Source organism: Schistocerca nitens, chromosome 5 (genome assembly GCF_023898315.1).
Source record: "Schistocerca nitens isolate TAMUIC-IGC-003100 chromosome 5, iqSchNite1.1, whole genome shotgun sequence".
Classification (NCBI taxonomy): domain Eukaryota; kingdom Metazoa; phylum Arthropoda; class Insecta; order Orthoptera; family Acrididae; genus Schistocerca; species Schistocerca nitens.
In genome coordinates this window covers 706,696,776-706,714,913 of record NC_064618.1, presented here as the reverse complement: position 1 = coordinate 706,714,913, position 18,138 = coordinate 706,696,776, and the positions used below count along the sequence as shown (strand labels likewise).

Here is an 18,138-nt window from a genome sequence, read left to right as displayed (position 1 = left end):
AATTGACGCATGGTGCAGGAAATGGCAATTGAATCTCAATGTAGACATATGTAATGTGCTGCGAATACATAGAAAGAAAGATCCTTTATCATTTAGCTACAATAAAGCAGGTCAGCAACTGGAAACAGTTAATTCCATAAAATATCTGGGAGTAGGCATTAGGAGTGATTTAAAATGGAATGATCACACAAAGTTGATCGTCGGGAAAGCAGCAGATGCCAGACTGAGATTCATTGGAAGAATCCTAAGGAAATGCAGTCCGAAAACAAAGGAAGTAGGTTACAGTACACTTGTTCGCCCACTGCTTGAATACTGCTCACCGGTGTGGGATCCGTACCAGATAGGGTTGATAGAAGAGATAGAGAAGATCCAACGGAGAACAGCGCGCTTCGTTACAGGATCATTAAGTAATCGCGAAAGCGTTACGGAGATGATAGATAAACTCCAGTGGAAGACTCTGCAAGAGAGACGCTCATTAACTCGGTACGGACTTTTGTTGAAGTTTCGAGAACATAAATTCACCGAGCAGTATATTGCTCCCTCCTACGTATATCTCGCGTAGAGACTATGAGGATAAAGTGAGAGAGATTAGAGCCCACACAGAGGCATACCGGCAATCTTTCTTTCCACGAACAATACGAGACTGGAATAGAAGGGAGAACCGATAGAGGTACTCAAAGTAGCCTCCGCCACACACCGTCAGGTGGCTTGCGGAGTATGGATGGCCGCCCGCTGTGGCCGAGCGGTTCTATGCGCTTCAGTCTGGAACTGCGCGACTGCTACGGTCGCAGGTTCGAATCCTGCCTCGGGCATGGTTGTGTGTGAGGTCCTTAGGTTAGTTAGGTTTAAGTAGTTCTAAGTTCAAGGGGACTAATGACCTCAGAAGTTAAGTCCCATAGTGCTCAGAGGCATTTGAACCATTTTTGAGTATGGATGTGGATGGATGGATGGATGGATGGATGGATGGATGGATGGATGGACTCCTGCAGTGTTGGAACGTGCGGACACACTCATTCGAGGTCATCGACCGATCACAATCAAACATATCGCTGCTCGACACGACGTCTCTGTTGGTAGTGACGGCCACAGAACACCAAAACGTCAGATGTGCAAGGTCCGTGTTACGACACGGAAACAGAGCGACAGCAGCGCTCCAAGTGGCGTGGCAGAGAACTTTGAAAAGGAGAAATTGGGCGCAAAATTCTGTATTACCTCTTTTTGAAATACTAATACTAGATTTTATTTTTTCATTTATACTTTATGGGTGGGTCTGGTAGTCTAGTGGTAAAGTGTATTTATTTGTAAAATCCAAATTTGCAATTTCGACCGTGTACATGTTATCAAGTGGAAATTATGTTCGTGATTACGACCATTTTGTGCGCATTGCAATCTTCGAATTGCATCGTAAATATGTTGCTCGTATTCTGCTTAATTTTTGTTCTCATCCCTAATGTAGGGTGGGGTAAATGATTCCACATTTGTTTTTGTTTCGTATGAAACAGAAACTGGTTTCACCATTTGGTATTCACGAGTCATGTCTGTTTGGTACTGATTACGAATCCGTGTGTGAACTGTTCCACTTAAATGCACTGTAAGTATATTGCTCGTATTCTACGTTATTTTTGTTACCATCCTTTCTTCGTAATCTCGCATTTAATGGAGGCCACCGAAATTTTCATTGACTTCTGCTAAAATGTACTGTTTGTAGTTACTGTTAGTAACGTGTGAAAACATTTGCGTAACTACGGTCCCATATTTCGCTTTGCAAGGAAGAATGCTCCAGTCACCAAGACTAGAGAGCATTGGGCGTACTCATCTGCAGTACACCCATTCTCCCTAAGACACTGTGAAATGCATGGAACTCAGTGGCAAGAATTAATAGCAATCAAAGCAGAATTACATTCTCATTCTGTGGTGAGATATAATAAAGCTGAATACCGATGCTGTCAAAATCTGCTAAATGGAGTTCTCCATTAAATGGCCCAAAGTACGGAAAATGGACGCAAACAAAAATAATTTAGAATGCGGGTACTATACTCACAACGCATTTAAATCGAGTAGTTCACACTCAGATTCGCAAGCAATTGCAGAACACGTAGGCCCGCAGAAAAACATGCAAACGAAGGCAGCTTCTGATTTATATGAAACAAAAATTTGGAATCATTTGCTCCACCAAATATTACAGATATTACAGAATACGACTAACACATTTACACTGCAATTCGAAGAGTGCAACACACACTATAAGGCGTAATCAGAAGCGCAGTGTGCTGAAATCAACTTCTCTTAATTATGAAACGAAAACAAACATAGAAGACTAAAAATCAGCCAACAAGAAAGCGAGATGATGGACGGATAAACTTGCAGCGCTCCAAGTGGCGTGGCAGCGAGACAATGGGGCGTTATCAGCAGTCCCTATATGAGTTTCACAACTGGAGTGTTGACACACTCGTCCACCGGTTGGGTTACTTAAAGGTGTGTGCCCACTGGATTCGTTGCTGCCTAACAGAAGACCATAAAAGGCAACGAGGAATCCATATATGCGAAATTGCTTGCGCGTTACGAGGCCGATGCTGACAATTTTTTGTCGAACATTGTAACAAGCGATGGACTATCGGTTCGTCACTTCGAACCGGAAACAAAACAGCAGTCCACGGAGTGGTACCACACCACTTCTCCTCCTGAGGCTCTAAATGCATTATTCTGTTTTATGTCTTTCCTCATGGTGCAACGGTCAACTCTGAGGTATACTGTACTACCCACAGGAAACTGAAGAAATCGTTGAAATGGCTCTGAGCACTATGGGACTTAACATCTGAGGTCATAGATTCCCTAGACTTAGAACTACTTAAACCTAAATAACCTAAGGACATCACACATATCCATGACCGAGGCAGGATTCGAACCTACGACCGTAGCAGTCGCGTGGTTCCGGACTGAAGCGCCTAGAACCGCTCTGCCACCGCGGCCGGCTGGAAACTGAAGAAACGACTTTAGGGTGTTCGTCACCACAAAAATGCAAACGAACTTCTCTTTCTCCGTGACAACGCAAGGCCTCACACAAGTCTGCGCACATGAGAGGAACTCACAGAACTTCACTGGAATCTTCTTCCTCATTCACCCTGCAGCAATTTCCAACTTCCATCTGTTTGGCCCAATGAAGTATGTACTCCGCTGGAAGCAGTACGTGACGATGGGGAGGTTGCTGATGCACCAACACGCTAGCTCCGACGCCCACCATTAGAGTGCAGCCACGCGGGCACACCGGCCCTCCAACAAAGATGGTGTCCTACTGAACGGATATTACATTAAAAACAGCGTTTTGTAATCAAGAGAGTGGGGAGTAGTATGGTGTATTAGAATCCTAAATGAAACCAACCTGCTTTAAGGAAAAAAATGTGTTGCATTACTTATTGAATGCCCCTCGTATACAGAGTATGCAGACCTAACACTACCAGCTGCAGCAAAGGTTCTAACCTAGCTGCGTTGTTGTTGTTGTTGTGGTCTTTAGTCATGAGACTGGTTTGATGAAGCTCTCCATACTACTCTATCCTGTGCAAGCTGCTTCATCTCCCAGTACGTACTGCAGCCTATATCCTACTGAATCTGCTTAGTGTATTCATGTCTCGGTCTCCCTCTACGATTTTTACCCTCCACGCTGCCGCCCAATACTAAATTTGTGATACCTTGATGCCTCAGAACACGTCCTACCAACCGATACTTTCTTCTAGTCAAGTTGTGCCACAAACGTCTCTTCTCCCCAGTTCTAGTAAATACCACCTCATTAGTTATGTGATCTACCCGTCTAATCTTCAGCATTCTTCTGTAGCACCACATTTCGAAAGCTTCTATTCTCTTCTTGTCCAAACTACACTACTGGAAATTGAAATAAGAACACCGTGAATTCATTGTCCCAGGAAGGGGAAACTTTATTGACACATTCCTGGGGTCAGATACATCACATGATCACACTGACAGAACCACAGGCACATAGACACAGGCAACAGAGCATGCACAATGTTGGCACTAGTACAGTGTATATCCACCTTTCGCAGCAATGCAGGCTGCTATTCTCCCATGGAGACGATCGTAGAGATGCTGGATGTAGTCCTGTGGAACGGCTTGCCATGCCATTTCCACCTGGCGCCTCAGTTGGACCAGCGTTCGTGCTGGACGTGCAGACCGCGTGAGACGACGCTTCATCCAGTCCCAAACATGTTCAATGGGGGACAGATCCGGAGATCTTGCTGGCCAGGGTAGTTGACTTACACCTTCTAGAGCACGTTGGGTGGCACGGGATACATGCGGACGTGCATTGTCCTGTTGGAACAGCAAGTTCCCTTGCCGGTCTAGGAATGGTAGAACGATGGGTTCGATGACGGTTTGGATGTACTGTGCACTATTCAGTGTCCCCTCGACGATCACCAGTGGTGTACGGCCAGTGTAGGAGATCGCTCCCCACACCATGATGCCGGGTGTTGGCCCTGTGTGCCTCGGTCGTATGCAGTCCTGATTGTGGCGCTCACCTGCACGGCGCCAAACACGCATACGACCATCATTGGCACCAAGGCAGAAGCGACTCTCATCGCTGAAGACGACACGTCTCTATTCGTCCCTCCATTCACGCCTGTCGCGACACCACTGGAGGCGGGCTGCACGATGTTGGGGCGTGAGCGGAAGACGGCCTAACGGTGTGCGGGACCGTAGCCCAGCTTCATGGAGACGGTTGCGAATGGTCCTCGCCGATACCCCAGGAGCAACAGTGTCCCTAATTTGCTGGGAAGTGGCGGTGCGGTCCCCTACGGCACTGCGTAGGATCCTACGGTCTTGGCGTGCATCCGTGCGTCGCTGCGGTCCGGTCCCAGGTCGACGGGCACGTGCACCTTCCGCCGACCACTGGCGACAACATCGATGTACTGTGGAGACCTCACGCCCCACGTGTTGAGCAATTCGGCGGTACGTCCACCCGGCCTCCCGCATGCCCACTATACGCCCTCGCTCAAAGTCCGTCAACTGCACATACGGTTCACGTCCACGCTGTCCCGGCATGCTACCAGTGTTAAAGACTGCGATGGAGCTCCGTATGCCACGGCAAACTGGCTGACACTGACGGCGGCGGTGCACAAATGCTGCGCAGCTAGAGCCATTCGACGGCCAACACCGCGGGTCCTGGTGTGTCCGCTGTGCCGTGCGTGTGATCATTGCTTGTACAGCCCTCTCGCAGTGTCCGGAGCAAGTATGGTGGGTCTGACACACCGGTGTCAATGTGTTCTTTTTTCCATTTCCATGAGTGTATTTATCGTCCATGTTTCACTTCCATACATGGCTACACTCCATACCAATACTTTCAGAAACGACTTCCTGACAAATCTATACTCGATGTTAACAAATTTCTCATCTTCAGAAACGCTTTCCTTGCCATTGCCAGTCTACATTTTATATCTTCTCTACTTCGATCATCATCAGTTATTTTGCTCCCCAAATAGCAAAACTCCTTTACTACTTTATGTCTCATTTCCTAATCTAATTCCCTCAGCATCACCAGACTTAATTCGACTACATTCCATTATCCTCGTTTTGCTTTTGTTGGTATTCATCTTATATCCTCCTTTCAAGACACTGTCCATTCCGTCCAACTGCTCTTCCAAGTCCTTTGCTGTCCCGGACAGAATTACAATGTCATCTACGAACCTCAAAGTTTTTATTTCTTCTCCATGGATTTTAATACCTACTCCGAATTTTTCTTTTGTTTCCTTTACTGCTTGCTCAATACACAGATTGAATAACATCGGGGAGAGGCTACAACCCCGTCTCACTCCCTTCCCAACCACTGCTTCCCTTTCATGCCCTTCGACTCTTATAGCTGCCATCCGATTTCTGTACAAATTGTAAATAGCCTTTCGCTCCCTGTATTTTACCCATGCCACCTTTAGAATTTGAAAGAGAGTGTTCCAGTCAACATTGTCAAAAGCTTTCTCTAAGTCTACAAATGCTAGAAACGTAGGTTTTCCTTTTCTTAATCTAGCATCTAAGGTAAGCCGTAGGGTCAGTATTGCCTCACGTATTCCAATATTTCTACGGAATCCAAACTGATCTTCTCCGAGGTCGGCTTGTAGCAGTTTTTCCATTCGTCTGTAAAGAATTCGCGTTAGTATTTTGCAGCCGTCACTTATTAAACTGTTAGTTCGGCAATTTTCACATCTGTCAACACCTAGCTGGGTACCGAGTAGAATTGGTTTTTGGTGATAGATATGGGTCCGGCATTCCACGATGCTTCTACTCTACGCTGGGGATGATCAATGGAAGTGGTTGGCGGCAGCCCATGACCAGATGTTTCCTACGAATCACAAGATATGCAGAACGTGCTGCCCAGGAAAATAGTCTACACACCCTCTATATCGAGGTAGGTCAGGTTATCACGGGAAACATGCGGACTTGGGTTATCTTCAGACAGCTCAGAAGAAAGCAAAAACATGCGGTCAGACAAATCAACAATTTTTAGAATGAAATTTTCACTCTGCAGCGAAGTGTGCGCCGATATGAAACTGTGTGCCGCACCGAGACTCAAACTCGGGACCTTTGCCTTTCGCGGGGAAGTGCTCTACCAACTGAGCTACCCGAGCACGACTCACGTCTCGTCCTCACAGCTTTAATTCCGCCAGTACTTCGTGTCCTACCTTCCAAACTTGTGGGTGAGGACGGGGCATGAGTCGTGCTCGGGTAGCTCAGTTGGTAGAGCACTTGCCCGCGAAAGGCAAAGGTCCCGAGTTCGAGTCTCGGTCCGGCACACAGTTTTAATCTGTCAGGAAGTTTCAACAATTTTTACTTCTTATTGCAGTTAGCGAGTGCACTTTTTGTAGATTTGGCAGCACCAGTTTCTCTCGCGCGTCACCTAGTTATTGCTGATACAACACATTCTTCAGTCCTCGCTCTACATTCTTAACTGTATTACACCTGCTGTGCTCTGCAGAAGTAAACAGTATTTTTATTGCTTTTGTAAGTAGAGTGAAAAATTCTATTAAAAGAAGATGTATATTGCTTATATTAAGTCTGGATTAACAGTTTTTGAAAAAGACAGTGTTCAAAAGCCACAGTGTCCCGTGCGGCATAATGTCCTCAGCAACGACTCATCGTAGCCTGCGAGTCTGGAACGGCATCTAAGAGCAACTCACTCGGCGTTCAAAATGAAATCAAAAGACTGTTTTGTTAGAAATTCTTTGTGTCGTATAAAACTGGACTCTATTGGGAACTTTCGGCAGGAAAATGAGAAATTTATTGCAGCACCATATGAAATTTCTCTTATAGCAGGACAAAACAGAAAGCTTCGTACTACTGGTGAGATGTTAATCAAGCTATTGGTGAGATGTTAATCAAGCATCGCATTCCTACGGCAATCAGAATTTTTTTTTTGAGAAGATAGCCAGCGAAAAATGAAGAAGATGTCTCTTTGAAACAACAGTGTGCAACGTACGATCCAGGAAATGGCCCTGAATGGGAAAGAACAGCTAATTAAAAGACTGAAAAGTCTCCGTTTCTTACCCTGCAGTGTGATGATTCTATTGATACTGCTCAGCATTGTCATTGAACAGTGTTCTGGCAATTTGTGGTCCAGAAGGAACTAATAGTAGAACTATCGTTTTCTAAAAACTTAGAAACATCGCAAGATTCTGATGCATTTTCTGCCGTTAGTGAATTTTTGGTTGAAAATGGTTCGTTTTGGGACAGAGTTATGGGAATTTGTACTGGCGGAGCACCATCCATGTTAGGTTCACGTTCTGCCTTCCTAAATATTTCCAAAGGAAAAAATTCTGATCTTATTGCCTCTCTCCGAATGATGTTTAGCCATACCCCAGCTTCTAACACTTTACCTGAGAAACTGAATACTAAAATGAAAGCCCCTATCAGTGTAGTTAATAAAATTACATCAACTGCTGTGAACACTCGTCTTTCCGAATCCTATATAACGATCTCAACAATCAAAACCGATCTTCATTCATAGACAAGTGCGGTGGCCTTCTAAGGGCAACAGCTTTGGCAGGCTGTATGAGTTGAAATCAGAGGTAGAACTATTTCTTTTGAGTCAAGGGAAAGCTGCGCATCATTCATTCATTCATTCATTCATTGATGACATTTTAATATTTTCCTTAGCTTACTTGCAGACTTCTTGGGAAACCTAAATAATCTGAATTTGAAACTACAACGTAGACAGAATAATGCATGCCAATGATGCCATAAGTGCCTTCTTGGAAAAGACACAGCCATGTAAGTGTCGCCTGCATGCTCCCATTACTAACTTTTCACCATTAGGAGGAATGTACGGGCCCTGAACGGGGAGGTTATCAGCGTTTTCGTCATTCTCTCGATTCAATCAATTCAAATAACTTCTAGATAAGTGAAGTGCCATGTCTATGATTGCAGAGGTATTATCAGTGAACACCTGGAACGTCTTCAAGAGGAGTTTCAGTTTTCAGAAGACTGGCAGTGCAAATTATTAAGATCACTATTCACACTAATGTGTATGCATTTCCTGATGAAACGAAAGAGGATGCAATTGGATCTGAAATGTGATTTCAATAAATGGTGAAGAAAGAATTTTGGGCCAATTTCCTTCCTATTTATCCAGGAGTGGAAAAGGACGGCAAAGAAGTCCTCGTACAGCTCTCTTCTACATACCTACATGTGAGATCGGATTCTCGACGCTAGCCATCATGAAAGCAAAACGCTGCAGTCGCCTGAACGTCGAGAATGACCTCAGAGGTGCTTTAATTAGTTTGAAACCAAACATTAAGGAGCTGCTTAAAGAAAAACAATTTCTACCGAATCATTGACGTTCTGAATTTTTCTTGTTACTTTCCTGACAAAAAAATTTTAGATGAAGAAAGTTTTGTTCAAGAAAAAAATATCATTAGGTATTTAAGTAAGACGTAAACGCATATCTGTTTCAGTTACAAAGTCTTTTGAAATACTATAGTTTTGTACTTCTCTACATTTGATAACCCTTCTTTACTTAAGTGTGGATTGCAGATTATTGTCAAATAAATATTTTCGAAAGGAGGAAATAAATAAATAAATAAATAAATAAATAAATAAAATAAACACAGGGAAAGGCATGCCATATTCTGCGGCTGCAAAGGGGGGCACAAGACGACAACGGTTGGAAACCACTGATTTATCACGTAATACTGATTAGATATCTCTAGAGGTTGGACGCACTTTTATTTCTTATTCAATTGTTATCTCATTTTACTTTCATGTCAATGAATTGACGTCTTCCCACGCCATAATAAGGTTACTTCACACTGAAACTAGTTTCTGAAAGTTCAGTACATTCACTTTCCACTGAGCTATTATCTGTTTTGAGTTTGTGGCCTTCCTAGTGCCTTATTATTGGGGTATCACTTATCACAACGCCCCCATGGGCGTTGCAGTTGGCAACGGAATAGCAAGTTTCTGTCCAACGCTGACAGCGATTGTGCAGGATCCGGCAGACCAATGGAGCACGCCCACTAGACCACGCCTCCAGCGGTTCTAGTGTATGAACGCCCTCTCCACCGCAATATACACACATCAATAAAAGTTTTGCATCACTCCGGTTCCCAGAACTCCCGAAGATAGACGTTGACTGTGGATATTGTATCACAGACACAGTCCCTTTGACTGTTCAGAGATATCACTAAACCCGCCCAAAGATGTAAACAACTATGCATGAACTGCGCCTATTAGACGGAGGGGGTCCGACAGCCGATCAGTTCCAGTCATCCCACGAGGGAGGAGGTACACGGCTCATGATGTCTGTAGTTCAATTACGTCTAGACGGTCAATACCGCGGTTCGATCGCTTCCGCATTGTTACTTTGTGCCAGGAAGGGCTCTCAATAATAGAAGTGTCCAGGCGTCTCTGAGTGAACCAAAGCGATGTTGTTAGGACATGGAGGAGGTACAGAGAGACAGGAATTGTCGATGACATGCCTCGCTCAGGCCGCCCAAGGGCTACTACTGCAGTGGATGACCGCTACCTACGGATTATGGTTCGGAGGAACCCTGACAGCAACGCCACCATGTTTAATAATGCTTTTCGTTCAAAATGGTTCAGATGGCTCTGAGCACTATGGGACTTAACATATATGGTCATCAGTCCCCTAGAACGTAGAACTACTTAAACCTAACTAACCTAAGGACATTACACAACACCCAGTCATCACGAGGCAGAGAAAATCCCTGACCCCGCCGGTAATCGAACCCGGGAACCCGGGCGTGGGAAGCGAGGACGCTACCGCACGACCACGAGCTGCGGACAATGCTTTTCGTGAGCCAAAGGACGTCGTGCTATGACTCAAACTGTGCGCAATAGGCTGTATGACGCGCAAATTCACGTCCATGACAGGGTCCACCTTTGCAACCACGACACGATGCAGTGCGGTACAGATGGGTCCAACAACATGCCGAATGGACCGCTCAGGATTGGCATCATGTTCTCTTCACCGATGAATGTCGCATATGCTTTCAACCAGACAATCGTCGGAGACATCAGCGTGAGCATCAAGGTGGAGGTTCCATGCTGTTTTGGAGTGGCGTTATGCGGAGCCGACGTACGCCGCTGGTGGTCATGGAAGGTTCCGTAACGGCTGTTGATACGTGAATACTATCCTCCGACCGATAGTGAAACCATATCGGCAGAATATTGGCGACGCCTTCGTCTTCATGGTCGACAATTCGCGCCTCGATCGTGCACATCTTGTGAATGACTTCGTTCAGGATAACGACATCGCTCGACTGGAGTGGCCAGCATGTTCTCCAGACATGAACCATATCGAACACGCCTGGGATAGATTGAAAAGGGCTGTTTATGGACGACGTGATCCACCAACCACTCTGAGGGATCTACGCCGAATTGTGGTTGAGGAATGGGACAATCTGGACCAACAGTGCCTTGATGAACTTGTGGATAGTAGGATAGTATGCCATGACGAATACAGACATGCATCAATGCAAGAGGACGTGCTGCTGGGTATTAGAGGTACTGGTGTGTACAGCAATCTGGACCACTACCTCTGAAGATCTCACTGTATGGTGGTACAATATCCAATGTGTGGTTGTCATGAGCAATAAAAAGGGCGGAAATGATCTTTATGTTGATCTCTATTCCAATTTTCTGTATAGGTTCCGGAATTCTCGGTGTTGTATATATATATATTATGTGTGTAGAACAGCCAGCGGCACCAACTGAACCCACTCCCACTTGGAGACTCTTCCTTGTGACATTGAGAGCTGGGCTCCGTTTCTTGCTGCAGTAGTTGTAAAGAGTCTTCATTTGCTTGGGGAAATACATGGTAAGTAAATCTTCTATTGCTATGTTAACCTGTTTGCTAATCGTTTATGCTCCTGTCAGGCTTTCCTTTGTACAACGACAGTTGCCGCACGTCTCTATAGCCCATATCTTCTTACAGTTGTACACAACAATTATCTGCCTTTTCCCGGCGGAATCACCTGCTATACGGCTGCACTTCATTGCCGCCATTGTCAGAGGACAGGAGACCTGCCGGTGTAACTTCTTTCATCTGTTTACAGGCTGCAGTTCGTAGTGTAGAGGTTAACTTCATGTTAGTGAGGCCTGGAGTTCGATTCCCGGCCAAGTTGGAGATTTTCTTCGCTCGGGATTATTTCGTTTCATCTTCGTTGCAGAGACGTGCAAGATGTTGAAGCGGCGTCAAACAGACTTGCATCAGGCTGCCCAACAACCCCAGACGGAACCTCCTGGCCAACAACGCCGTATGATCACTCCATTTCATATACTGACAGGGGAGTGTAACATCTAGAACAACTAAATAAATTTTATTCACTTCACTTGTACTTCATCAGTACTTTCACACCATGCTGCAACTCCACAAAACCTAATCAGCACATAGAGGGTGACTAGTAATTGTAGCCATTACGAGTATGTTCTTGAGTTCGTTAATACCTCAAAGTACGCGTGCCAAGAGCAAGCCATTAACGTTTATTTTCCCTTGGACTGTATGTCAGTTATTGTAGGGTGGACACCTCGACACCTGTACTTAGAGGCATAGTCCACTCAGTGGCGCAGTTACGACTGTACAGCATATATCAAGTAGTTAATTATCTGATGTGTTTGCGGAAAGACTGTTAGATACAGAGAAAAAATAACACACACACTGAAGTGGGTACATATCCGCGAGGGTAGCCGAGCGCGCTAACGCGCTGCTTCCTGGACTCGGGTAGTCGCGCCGGCCCCGGATCAAATCCGCCCGGCGGATTAACGACGAGGGCCTGTGTGCCAGCCAGCCTGGATGTGGTTTTAGGCGGTTTTCCACATCCCGCTAGGTGAATACCGGGCTGGTCCCCACGTTCCGCCTCAGTTACACGCGTCGCAGACATTTGCAACACGTCCGCACAATTTCACGATTTACACTAGACGCAGTCAGCTGGGATACACTGATTCTGTCCTGGGGGGCACGGGGTGGCGGCAGGAAGGGCATCCGGCCACCCCAAACACTAACACTGCCAAATCCGTTGTAACCACGCCGACCCTGCCATCGCTGCAGGAGTATGGCGAAAACGAAAGAAAGAAAGAACACTGAAGTGGGTACATATTAAGATATCCATGATCACTATATCTGTACCTATACTCATAACACCCTGTATGTTAGCGACATTTTTCTTTTCTAGATGTATTTTTTTTCTGAATTGAGCGTCATTATCTCATTGAATATTTTTGAATAATTGAAACGTTCCCTTAGAAAAGTTAATGATTGATTGTGCTGGTAAGCCCCTTAAGTTATTTGATTTTCAAACAGCTGAGCAAAACTGGACGTACTCAGACATTTCTCTCTTTACTTATTCTGATCTACACTAAACTGACACACAATATTTTTAGCGCAATGCAGTCTGACTTTCAAAAATCCCTACAAACGAATCGCCCTGACTAACAATAATCTATACCTTTCATCAATCACTTACCTCACAAAAATCTTCGTTACTCGAACTACTGCAATACAGCGAGCGCCACTGCTGCCAGCTAAATAAAAGATTCAAACTACTGAAGGCACTAACTACTGATAGGCATAGTTAGCAAATGAAAGATTTTGATAGAGAACAAACAATGTATTTACCTTAATAGTGTTCAAAAGTCATAATATATATAGCAGTTCATGACATCCAGTCTTACAAATTTACTGACTCTGATGGACACACGTCCAGATCATCCGCTCTCAAAACTCCGCCATCTCTCTCCCTACATCCACCACTGCTGGCGGCTCACCTCCAACTGCGCAACGCTACGCGCTGTCAACATCCAGCTGCCCAACACTACAATAGCAAATTCCAACAATGCAAACCAGCGTTACCAATATAAAAACCTAAAGAGCCCACTTACATAATGTTCGTTATGCTACGAAGTAGCGTTAGAAGAGGAAGACTTCAGCGGCAACAGTGGTGTAGAGCATCACGAACATAGTTACCGTTACTATAACGAAAACGCACATTCCAAGATGACCCAAGCGACATACGCCGCCCCCCCTCCCCCCTCCCCCCAATAGGCATATCTCGGTCATTCGGAGCCTTAGCCCTTCCTTTCGCCAATGGTACAAAAAAAGGAGAGGGAGTATTAATATGGTAGACACTTAACATAATGAACAAGTGGAGCCCTTCTACACCCGCATTAGCACAGTGACCAACACAAAACGTTCTACCGTCACCTCTGCGAAAATGATTCATATTCGATTAGAGGAGTCACAGGATGCGGGTCTTTGATGAGCATTCGTCTGGGTGCGATAGCTCACTAAAACGGCGCCATCGAGGAGATGACAGACCTAACATGACTGAAGGGTATCGGTTTTAAGGTCGGAGGGGCAAAATGTGTCACGAAAAGCGCCATGGCAAAAAAAAAAACCTCTGCGGTACTCTGGGCGTGTAGTAGGGCTACTGGCGGATTTGTGTCAATAGCGACAGCTCATGCTTGGATGTTAGAAAAATGTTAATGGAGAAGTGTTACCGTGGTAGCTGGTCTCCGGCGATGTCTACTGGGCCAGCTGCAGCGTCAGCGTACCTGTAACATACCAAGTCGTCATCTGAGAGGTCAGTTTGACTGTAACATCAGCTGCTCGTTGTGTACATCTAGATCTACATGGTTACTCTGCAATTCACAATTAAGTGCCTGGCAGAGGGTTCATCGTACCATTTTCATACTACTACTCTACCATTCCACTATCGAATGGCGCGTGGGAAAAAGGAAGACCTACAATCGCACCAAAAAGTATTGGCACAGTTACATTTTAGTGGTTGCAGGTTAAGCGAAACACATATTTCAGAACAAAATCCAGAGACATGCCACCTTACATTACACAGGTTACAAATATGTCCAAATCACCTGTCCGTAAAGTAACATACAGTGTTATGAAAATAAAAAAAAAGTATTGGCACACGCGTATGAATTGGACATTGTGTTCCTTTTCTTCATTGATGTTCACCTTCTAATAGCTGGTGTGCATCCCTTTAGCATCTACAACAGCACGTAAACGCCTAGGAATGCTTTGTATTAAATTTCGGGTGATGAGGAGTAATTTTCGACCATTTCTCCAAGAGCACTTTCTCCAGATCGTTTATACCGGACGGCCGCCTTTTTCTGACTTGTGTGTCAAGATGAGCCCGCAGGTTCTCAATGGGGTTCAAATCAGGACCCTGAGGTGGTGTTGGAACCCTTCTGGGGGCATTGTGCAGTAACCACTCCCGGGTTTTCATGGCGGTATGTTTTGGGTCGTTGTCTTGCTGGAAATGTAACACCCCAGTAAGGCCCAATGTCTGTGCACTAGCGTGTAAAGTACCTCGTAACACGTCGATGTATCTCATATGACCCATTGTACCGTGGATTACAGCTACATTTCCAACGCCGGACGCAGCCATACAGCCCCAGACCATGATACCACCCCAACCGTGTTTGACTCTGGGATGCATGTGTTTGATGTCGAGGTGCGTATTCGGCTTGTGCCAAACTTTCTTTGTGGCATCAAATTTGAACACATTGATCTTCGATTCGTCGCTAAATATCGCAGTGTTCCAAAACTCCATCAGCTTGCTGATGTAGTCCTTGGCAAGCTGCAGGCGTTTCTGTCGGTTAATTTCCGATATGCATGGCTTTTTCCTGGGAGAACATTTATGCATGTCAGCCTCATTCAACACATTTCGTATAGTTTGAACACTAACCGTCTTGTCGGACGTTCTATGAACAACCTCAGCAATAGTTGCTGCACATGTAGCAGGTTCCTTCCTAGCAAGTGCGGTGGTACGGCGACGCTCTCGGGTTGTAAGCACTTTTGGACGTCCAGGACGACACTTATTCATTGTTGTTCCAGTCTCTTTATATTTATGAATGATTGCTCGTACCGTGGTGTAACTAACAGACACATCTGCTTCGACTTGTCGATAGTTTCTCCCTTGTGAATGGAGCAATACCACTCTCTCACGCAACGGCACTGAGTGTTCCTCCTTCTTCGGCACCTTCCTGAACACAATCGCGCAATACAGTAACATACTAGCGACTGGGCCGTCAACAACACGCAGTGTCTATTGCATCAGCAGTTGGCGTTCCAGTACCTGAAAACCCAGCAACATACCGAGAAGCCACGCTCTGTGCCAATACTTTTTGTGTGCGGATGAGATATATGTTTGCCCTTAACACTGCATTTCTTTGTTAATGGTAGACACTGTGGCCAGAATTGTAATGCCTGGTATGGGAGGTAGCACGTACATGTGCTGTGTACCGGAAGGTGCGGCGTTTGTAACCAGCAACGATAAATACGCACGTGTGCCAATACTTTTTGGTGTGATTGTAAATCTTTCCGTTAGAGCTCTGATTTCTCTTATTTTATTATGATGATAATTTCTCCCTAGGCAGGTGGGTGTCAACAAAATATTTTCGCATTCGGAAGAGAAACTTGGGACTGAAATTTCGTAAATAGATCTCGCCGCAAAGAAAACCGCCTTTGGTTCAAATGGCTCTGAGCACTATGGGACTTAACATCTTAGGTCATCAGTCCCCTAGAACTTAGAACTACTTAAACCTAACTAACTTAAGGACATCACACACATCCATGCCCGAGGCAGGAATCGAACCTGCGATCGTAGCAGTCCCGCGGTTCCGGACTGCAGCGTCTAGAACTGCATGACCACGGCGGCCGGCAAAACCGCCTTTGTTTCAGTGACTGCCACCCCAACTCGCGTTTCATATCAGTGACATTCTCACCCCTAATGCGCGATAACACGAAACGAGCTGCCGTTCTGTGCACTTTTACGATGTCCTCCGTCAATCCTACCTGGTAAGGATCCCATAACGCGCAGCAATATCCCAGCAGAGGACGGACAAGTGTAACGTAGGCTGTCTCTTTAGTGGGTTTGTCGCATCTTCTAAGTGTTCTGTCAACAAAGCGTGGTGTAGCACCGTAAGGGGTTTGTTTATGTTTTGTGTGCTCGGTTACCCTGTCTGTGTCGACAAGTTGGCTGTATGAGTGCAACTGGCGGCGCCAGTCGAATTTGCTGTAACGCAGGGAAGCATCGACATTGTGTTATACACTGACATTGTGTTCTTTGAGTGCTTCATTTATGTCTTCGATGGGCGGTTGATATTTCCCTAAGGAATAATGTTTTTTGGCAGTTATGCTTCCAACCTGTGGTCGTGATCGTAGTTCCCCGAGATTAAGGAAGAAATAGTTCGTCTCGAGTTCTTCTAGTGTCGTGTGGCAGTTTTTTTAATACCACCACTAGAGTATCGAGACGGAATTCATTACGTTAGTCCGCAGCAAGTGTGTACCTTGGAGCGTTGCCCATGATCCGTAATACCTTGTTCTGTATGACCTGCAAACGGCGCAGAGGTGTTGGAGATGCCGAACCGCAGACTGGAGCTGCATATGTCATCGGAGGTCCGCTAAGTGTCATGTACTTGGCCCTCGACACCCGCCTATTCAGTGCGATTTGCCTGTTAAGCAGAATGTTCAGTTGCCTGAGGCTCGCGTGCACTTTGTTGGCGATGTGTTGTAAGTGGCCTCTACACGAATGTTTCTGAACCATCCAGACACCAAAGTACCTGTCTTTGTCATGGAAATGCATTGTGTGTGTGTGTGTGTGTGTGTGTGTTTGTGTGTGTGTGTGTGTGTGTGTGTGTGTGTGTGTGTGTGTGTGTGTGTGTGTGTCAAATTATCTGTCTCCAGTGCCTGTGGTTGTGCAGTTCCTTCCGTCTGCGTGTAAACAAAACTGCCTCGTATTTGTCGACGTTCACCTTGATATGCCACTTCTCAAACCAAGGATAGACAATTCAAAAGAGTATTGTCGGTTGTCGTGAGTTTGATTGTTTCGAATCTTGTGCTTAAGATGGCAGTGTCATCTACGTTCATGGCAACCGTCATGTTACGTGTTGATGGAATATCGTTAACGTAGAGCTTAAACAAGAAGGGCCCCAGAATACTGCCTAGGGGTACTCCAGCTAGAATACCATTGTCGTGTTGATTGTTTGCCTTCAATGTCAGTGTCGAAACTTCTGTTTGTGAGATATGAATGCATGAGACAGGGAAAGGACCCTAGCTGAGTTTATGGATGCGGTCGTTGTGCCAGAGACGTTCGGAGACTTCTTCGATGTCTAAGAATGCAGCCCCCGTTGCTTTGCTGGCGTTGTAGCCGTCTGTTATTTGTTCTACTAGACGGAGGAATCCTTGCGTTGGTCCGGTCTCAGGGTGTCAATGTTGATGCAGCACACAGGTAACTTGAAAAGTATTGATGTAGATGTAGGGTAAGTCTAAAGACCGATGACTTAAAATAATTTCTTGGGTATGCCAGACTGATGGTTAGTGCTTCAAATACTAGCACTTTGACCGTAACCTGCTGTACCTTCTGCGAATTCTCTAATCTATAATTGAGACCTGTTTTAACTCTGCTCTCTTCATTCATTCATGCTGATGGAAAACACCATGTGGTGGTGCATTAAATACCCTCCGACTCAAAACCTGACGTGACACATGGCGTTCTGTGAAGCGTCGGGATATATTCACCTCAAAAATGCATTCTCATAAGCGGCCTCGCTTAGGAAATTACCTCATCTATGCTAGAGACTCCCAGCCCCAGCTTCGGATTTCGAAAC

General features: G+C 45.5%; 1 protein-coding gene across 3 annotated transcripts in view; it reads right to left on the bottom strand.

Annotated features, from left to right (window-relative positions):
• LOC126260192 (UDP-glycosyltransferase UGT5-like) overlaps nt 1-18,138 on the bottom strand; it is a 369,168-nt gene that overhangs the window by 240,206 nt on the left and 110,824 nt on the right. Inside the window, exon 2 of one of the 3 annotated variants that reach the window (XM_049957469.1) lies at nt 14,008-14,061. The exons of the other annotated variants lie outside the window; for them this stretch is intronic. The gene's annotated coding sequence lies outside the window, so the exon portion shown is untranslated. The remainder of the gene's footprint in view (nt 1-14,007; nt 14,062-18,138) is intronic. 3 annotated transcript variants of the gene reach the window in all.